At 40.6% G+C, this 8,141-nt stretch overlaps 1 long non-coding RNA gene across 1 annotated transcript; it reads right to left on the bottom strand.

Moving 5' to 3' along the window:
* Nucleotides 1-6,748: 6,748 nt before the first annotated feature.
* LOC125531651 lies at nucleotides 6,749-8,141 on the bottom strand. Its single transcript, XR_007293394.1, has 3 exons — nucleotides 8,075-8,141; nucleotides 7,081-7,802; nucleotides 6,749-6,931 (listed from the first exon to the last, which is right to left on the bottom strand). It is a non-coding gene; the product is annotated as an uncharacterized LOC125531651 (long non-coding RNA).

Raw genomic sequence — 8,141 nt, forward strand, 5'->3', positions numbered from 1 at the left:
GCGGCTGGTGGAGGTGGCCGGCGGCGGAGTGGACATGTCCGGCGACGAGCGGGGGAATTTTTAGGGTTCATTCGCGAATTTTCGGGGAAGATGACATATATATAGGTAGAGGGAGTTAGGACAGTCCAAATGAGGTGCGGTTTTCGGCCACGCGATCGTGATCGAACGACTGAGATGACGGAGGAGGTTTAGGTGGGTTTTGGGCCACTTTGGAGGGGTGTTGGGCTGCAACACGTATGAGGCCTTTTCGGACCCTCCGTTAACCGTTGGAGTATCAAACGAAGTCCAAACGGTACGAAACTTGACAGGCGGTCTACCGGTAGTAAACCAAGGCCGCTTGGCAAGTCTCGGTCCAATCCAAAAATGTTTAACCCCCGCACACGAAGAGAGGTAGAAAGGGACACCGGGTGACATAGGAGCGCCGGATTGCAAAACGGACAACGGGGAAAATGCTCGGATGCATGAGACGAACATGTATGCAAATGAAATGCACATGATGACATGATATGAGATGCATGACATGCAAGCAATGACAAGGCAACAACAGTGAATAACTGGACGACACCTGGCACATCGGTCTCGGGGCGTTACAAACCTGGACCAAGGGCGGCGACCTAGTTAGGCATGGCGACGACGTCCTCGGCTGGCGACGTTTGCGGGGGAAGGATGGACGACGTCTTGACCGCGTGGGCGGTGAGTCGCCGGTGGATCTCCTCCACGTCGCAGGCTCTCTCCCGCTGCATTTGGTGGCTTACAATTGCGGTCGTCGGCCTCGGTGCGTTCGCGAGGGCTAGTAGAGGTGACATCAGACCGGAGGAAACTCTAGATGACTCGTTCATCCTGACGGTGGCGACGACCAGGGTCACCGTTCTCCTACTTGCAGGTGCCGTCGAGGTCCCTGCCCTCCTTAGATTGGGCGGCGGCGACACTGCGTGTGTCGTGCCCTTCTTGGAGGTGCCGCCTGGGACGATTGGGTGCTCTGTTTGAGGAACTACAGGCGGAGGGGATGGGACCAGTGGCAGCAGGTGGTGTTTCGTGTCGGAGGAGCGGTGTGGCATCTGGCACGTCAACAACGGCGTGGTCTCAGCGGCATGGAGCACCGGGGTCTTGATGGTGGACGTGTGATGATGGACGAGCACAGGATGGTGGCGTTGTCTGGCGTCGTGGTGGCGTCGACGGCAGCTAGACCAGGCAAGGTAGATGAGACAGTACAGCACTGAAGATTGAATGGTGGCAGGTGGCTGCGGCGGCCTCATACCCGGCAGGCGTCCTGGTTGAGGAATGCACCGGACTAGTGGGTGCCCCATACCCAGCAAGCGTCCTGGTTGGGATCTCAGATCTTAAATGTTAGGTTTGGCTGCGAGGTCTATTTGGTATTAGACACAGACTATCAGCATCCCTACATCAACTGGATAAGAGTAACGACAGATGTTGCCTAGACGATGGCTTTAGTCTTATTGTTATATGATTTTGTAAAGTTTTGTGTGAATAATTAATAAAATAGCTGCATGCATCGTCCAGATGCAGAGGCCGGGGTCCTCCTCTATTTTTTTTTAAAAAATCAACACCCCTGACAAACCTAGCTAGAAAAAAACAGTGGGATTTCGGGCGTCCAGCTTCGCCGTTGTTATAGCTTAAATCAAAGAAATAATAATAATAAAAAAGCTTGGCCGTTGTTTATCGCGGTGGAACCCGTGCATGCGCGTCGGCAGTCGGCCTGAGCTGAAAGTCCGGCAAGGCGTACGCAATGGCTATATCTCGCTCATAGCAAGTCCTTCTTCGGTCTCAAGCGTACAGCTTTGGGCTGGTCCAGTCGCGCATACTTAAAAGAAATAACTAGAAAAAAGAGGCGGATCATTCCAGTGTAGCGCTGCTAGACACTGGGCCATCATTCAGCTCACGTTTAATTAGTAGGTCGCGACCTTGTTAAAGAAAAAGAGCCGGGTTTCCACTGTTTCCCAGGATTTTTCTTCTTTTCTTGTTTTTCACTAGTTTTTCTTTGTTTCTTTTCTCTGTTTTCTAGTTTCTTTGTTTTCATTCGTTTCTTTTTCATTTTTACTACTTTTTTCTTCTCTTTAACTTTCTTTGTTTTTTTTCTTGTTTTTCAACTGGTTTTTTGTTTTCTCTCGGGTTTTCATTGTTTTTCTGTACACATTTTTGGTATACATCTAATACATTTTTCTTTTACATGTTTAATAATTTTCATATATAAGATTAACATTTATTGAATACATGGTCAACATTTTTTATATATACATTCAACATTTTTCAAATGCCAAATTAACATTTTTCGAATACCAGATTAACATTTTTGAATACATGCTCAACATTTTTTCTATGCACATTTTACATTTTTTTTAAATATTTGATTAACATGTTTCAAATACATGTTTAACATTTTTTCTATACACATTTAACATTTTTTTCCAATGCTTGATTAACATTTTTCAAATACTAGATTACCATCTTTCAAATAAATGGTCAATATTTTTTCTATACAGATTTAACATTTTTTTTCAAATTCTTGATTAACATTTTTTTCCAAAACTAGTTAAGCATATTTTTAATAGATGGCCAATATTTTTTTCTATACACATTTAATATTTTTCAAATGCTTGATTAGCAATTTTCAAATACAAGTTATCATATTTTGAATACATGGTCAACATTTATCTATACATATTTAACATTTTTTAAGTGCTTGATTAACTCTTTCAAATACTTGTTTAATATTTATTCATATGCTTGGATTAACAGTTCTGAATACATGATAAACTTTATTCACACATATTATATATTTTTTGTATGCATTTTCAAATACATTTTAACATTTTCAAATGCTTGTTTAAAATGTTTTTGAATATTTTTATTTAGAATATTTCGAAGTATAAAAATAAAAGAAAAATAAGAAAACATGCAAAAAGCAAGGAGGTGGCCTCCTGTTCTCAAGAGAAGCTAACGACAGGGCACCTTTCGTTTGGACTGCGAGTGGGCGCATCCGTAAGAGCATAGTTTTTCTCATTCGTTATTTTTTTCTTGGATTTTCCTAGGGTTTTTAAAAAACACGTTTTTTCATGCATGAAGGATATTGTGTGAAAAACATAGTTGTGCTTTTCGTAAAGTGAAAACACAGTTGTGGTAATCTGTTTCCGTGTGAAGCGCAATTGTGATTATAGTTTTTTATTTTGTCTTTTTTTGGGTTGGGTTTTTTTCGAGAGAAAAAAGTTCATTCAAACTTATTAACATGAGATGGAGTTTCAAAGATCTTGACGTAGGAAACGCAATAGTAAAAATGGTTTATGATTCCGACACATGGTTTAAAAGATAAAACGTTCAGAAAAACGAATATATGAATAAACACTCAGGTTTTGACATGTGTCGCACATGCAATGCGTCATTTTTCACCACTAGAAATGGTGGGAGTGACATTTGCCAATGGTACCCCTAAATCCTTATTTAGTAATTTCACCTATTCTCTCTCTCCACGCCTTCTGTGGTGAACTGTCGCTGTAACGCCTGAAGGGTGATTGTAAGTTCCAGCCCATTTAGTTTCCAGGACTAGCTACCTGAAAATCGGCGGTTGCTGTGTGTTCGCCTCCACATGGAAAACTGACTCATCGCTCCCCTACAAAAATGAATTACCTTTTTTCTTACTAGTAAGCTTGCACGTGTAAATGCACGTCTCAACTAATATACAAGTATGTATGAGCATAACATGCATATAAAGATAGTTTGGTTGCATCAGAAAATATTGCAAATTAAGAAAAGACAAACAAGACTGCCTTTGCATATATAGCCTTTTTATATTTAGAGATAAAAGACAAACACGTCAATTTTTGTGTCCATTCCCTAGTCTAGACACGTACAACGTCCAGAAAGGCACATGCATTAAGTACCATGCAAACCCATATAGGTAGGGTTTGACGATAATGGGTCGGTGGATACCGACCGAGAGTTTTATGACGACGAAAAATATATATTTTACATGCCTTTGCATATATTTGTTACCAACCCAAAGAGCATAATAAAACTGAAAAGATAATGAGTCCATATGTGCTGTCACGGAGCTTAATTTTTTTAGTCTCCAAAACATATTGCATCGCAAAATTCATGTTTATAAATAAATAGCCGCAACATATGGCAAATACAGTAAACAATCCATGGAGATGAAAAATAAATTTTGATTAAAAAAACTACAGTATGACTACCGATGCGTGGATATCAAGTTGTAAATCTGAACCTTGAATTGCCGCACTTCAGAACCAGAAGTAATATATAATTGCTGTAGTTAAAAGCTATAACAAAGGACATCATGCACAATTTCTAAAGCGATATCCCCAACAACAGATAGGAAAGTTATTTGCTAGTATATTGTAAATCTGAACTGAAGGGGAAAAGACTTATATATCTCATTACCAGCAATTACAAGAGACATACATAAGATTCTCCATTTCAATAACAAATGAAGTCATTACAGTTAAGGAAAATCCATAAATATCTGGTTGTGTCATTTGCTGAATAGTAGTGGTAACTTGTGCTTCTCTTAGGCATGCTGCTCTACCACCTGTCGTCCAGGCCTCGCTTCTCCTAGATCATGATCCCCTTGTACATTGGTGTAGGTCCTTTTGTGCCTGCTCCTGTCCACCCTTCCTATGTTTGATGTACCTCCATATGGCCCACTCTGGCCCAGCTTGTAATGTCCAGAATATTGATCCATTTAATCGTTCAGGTGGGCGATCGCCCCTGAGTATGTTTTAGCACGAATAGGATGAAGACAATATAGAAGACTCGCGGGTATTAGATCAAAGGTGACCACCTCAGCTTGTGTGATACATGGATAACAATAACCTGAAAATAAAAGCATATGCATATGAATATGGACAGCAATAACCTCTGATAGGAGGTAGGACAACACTTAACCATGCATTGCAGCGAAACCTCTATGAGGCCATTGTCCACTCATTACTGTAAACGATAGCTTGATTGTACAGAATTAGCTCACGAAAAGCAAGATGGCAGCAATGGAAATAAAGTTGTATCACTTCACATACACCAAAAGAAACAGAAATAAGTAAGGAGAACAAGTTCAGTTGGCTGAACAGATCAAGCAGAGATGGGGCCTAGTATTTTAGCTCACCTACTTCTGGCCAGTACCCCCACAGATGCAGCAAAGAGCCCTGACGCTCCTCCTGTTCTCCAAGCAGTAAGCCCGAGACTGACAGCAGCGACACACAGAAGGACCTGTGTATGGCAAAGAAAGTGAGTAAAGCAGCCTGGACATTGGCCTGCGCCAACCCAACCAAAGAAATGTGGCCAGCGAATCAAGGCAGAACGAACAGTGAGCTTCTTTTACTGATAAGTTAGATTGAACACCCTTAAGAAACAATCTTAAAAATCATATCGAAGCAATAAAGGGAAGTGGTTCAGTACTGGCTTCTATCCAATGAAACTGTAAACAGGGGAATACATTGGCTTTATGTGAAAACTAAAATGAAGGCACAACATGCAAGGTTTTGATACTGAACAAACTATAGTAACGATCTGCTGATTAGGACAGGTATCGATATAAAATGCTTATCTATTCCATGAAACCCTAAAGGTACTGCCGCCACCAGTGGCAGGATAATGTTGGTTGAGTAGAGTGTGATTCTAATGATGGCCAAAAAAACAGGGAAGAATAGAAGAGAAGGCAATTGACGAAAAGTTTGTAACCTGACTGACAAAATAAGACACATGGATGCTTATGAGATAATGGGCTACATGAACTTTGCTTGAGAAATTTGTATAGCTGAAGGGATTTGTTATCCAAATATAACATAAATGAAGTTGTCATGCACTTTAAATTACGATCAAATAAAAGTAAAGCGTAGATGAAGCTGAAATGAAGACGTCAACAACTCATAATAAATTATCTTCCATTGGACCATATTCTTGATTAAAAATACAGAAGTCCAACCACATACAGTTTTTATTTAGCTACCAGTTTCAAGAATGTGCTCCTAATTTGCTGTATATCCCAGCTTCTTGTCTTGTTTATGTATTGTCAATGCAAAAATCTACGAGCAATCAAAGAAGTTTAACAAAAAAGAATGAAGCAATCCACTAACTTTTATGGACAGGGAACAACAAAATGAAGACAGGATAAGCACTTGGTGTTGTTATCATATACCAAACCTGTGTTATCATATATCAATCCGAGACGAAAATCACAATGATGTAGTATTGCCCATTTAAATAATTAAGGTAACATGTTGGTGGTCTAACCAGATGAAGTTTGCGAGGCAGATGATGTAGGCAATTGGACATTCACCCCGGCAGTTGCTGCTTTCCTTGCGAGTCGGGCCATCTTCTGTTTGTGTATGTACTCAGCTCGCCGCTCGTCGGATAGTCCAGCATACCAACTTTGTGGACTTCTTTTTTTGCCTGCAATATTGTTTTGGTGAAGATGAGCAGTACCCGCGGAGCTTGCCGCCGTACATACTGCAACTGTCATGTAGGAGGAGATTCAGATATGTACAAGTGATGCATCAATGCATTAGGACACAAAATGGGAGCACATACCATCTATATGTGTGTTGGTGATGTTGCTCAAAGGGACAAATTGCTCAGACCCCACAGAAGAAGCATGTTCTTGTGATACCCGGGCATGGTTTACACTTTGTACGGCTGCAGTCTTCTTCTCACGCCGGGCGACACGACGCTTCTCGAGGGGGTCAAATCATCATTGAAAATAGTACATATAGGTTACCACTCTAGGAAAAATAACAGCGTACATGATCTATGAACAGATTCAGAGAATTAAAACATGACAAAAAATCGTAGATATTGGCTGTGGGGTGTACCTTCAAGTGATCAGAGAAGGTTTACGCAACAATACACATGGTGTGGAGCACCTATATCTCGTATACTAACTTCACACCTCACTACTTCTCTGAAATACAACCAAAGAAAATTTTAAGTCGAAGTATCTTATCAAATCTGAAATTTTCAGCATGAAAATACTACTAAGATCGCTATTAAAAAAATTAAGACGAAGTGTATTGACAAAACTGCAATTTACAGCATGAAAAGACTACTAACATCACTCCCGCTGCACCTATCTGCAAATCCGACAGGAACAAAAATCAGAATGGTACACTACCAATACAGATGATGTGGATATTCTTCATCTCGTATACTAACTTCACACCTCAATATTTCTCTGGAATACAACCATAGAAAATATTAAGTCAAAGTATCTTATCAAATCTGAAATCTTCAGCATGAAAATACTACTAAGATCACTATTAAAAAAATTAAGCCGAAGTTTCTTGCCAAACCTGCAATTTACAGCACGAAAAGACTACTAAATCAGAGTTGGAAAGACAAATATGAAATCACCGTTGAAAAGGTTAGTTTGGGTTCCTTCCGATGTTGATCCGCCACTCGATTTCCACTTTTGAAATTTCAGGGCAAGGTGTTTCGTGAGTGCATGAGGAATACAAGGGGATATTGAGTCAGAGAACACAAATCCACAACCCCACAGCCAATATCTCAGTTTTCTTCCTCCATCCCCTTCGCTTCTTCAGCGACAGAAGCGAAGAGTACATCAAACTAAAGAAGACCACCTAGAGGAGCAGCGTGACAAATTTTAAACGACTATAAAACAAAAGAAGACAGAGTCTGAAACATTTTTGCTATGTGCATGAGGCAGTCATAATTACACATGTCTTCTAGGTGTCAGGGATCAGTTTGCTCTGACAGGAAGCTGCATATGGACGATGTTGGGACCGGCAAAGGTTGATGTGTTTGTCTGCATACTTCTTTGTAACAAAGAGGTGTCAGTTTGCTTGATCACTTCTATGCTAATATGATGACTAAAGTACAGATTTTGTGGGATCATATGTGCAATGTGTTCATCAGGTAGAGCTTACACCTAAGGGCAGGATCATATGTTGTTTATATATTATCTATAAATATCTGTCAGCCATATTCTGTTTGTAGCTGTACAGAAGTTGCATACAAAACTATTTGTATATGAAAAAAGAAAAACAGTGCTTTAAAAATTAACTTATGTGTACAGCTTATGGGTCACCTGATCCTCCTCCGCAGGGTAGGGGCAACGGATGGGGGGCGACGGCCGCGGGCGGTGGGGGTGTCCG

This window comes from Triticum urartu, unplaced genomic scaffold, assembly GCF_003073215.2.
Source record: "Triticum urartu cultivar G1812 unplaced genomic scaffold, Tu2.1 TuUngrouped_contig_7738, whole genome shotgun sequence".
NCBI lineage: Eukaryota > Viridiplantae > Streptophyta > Magnoliopsida > Poales > Poaceae > Triticum > Triticum urartu.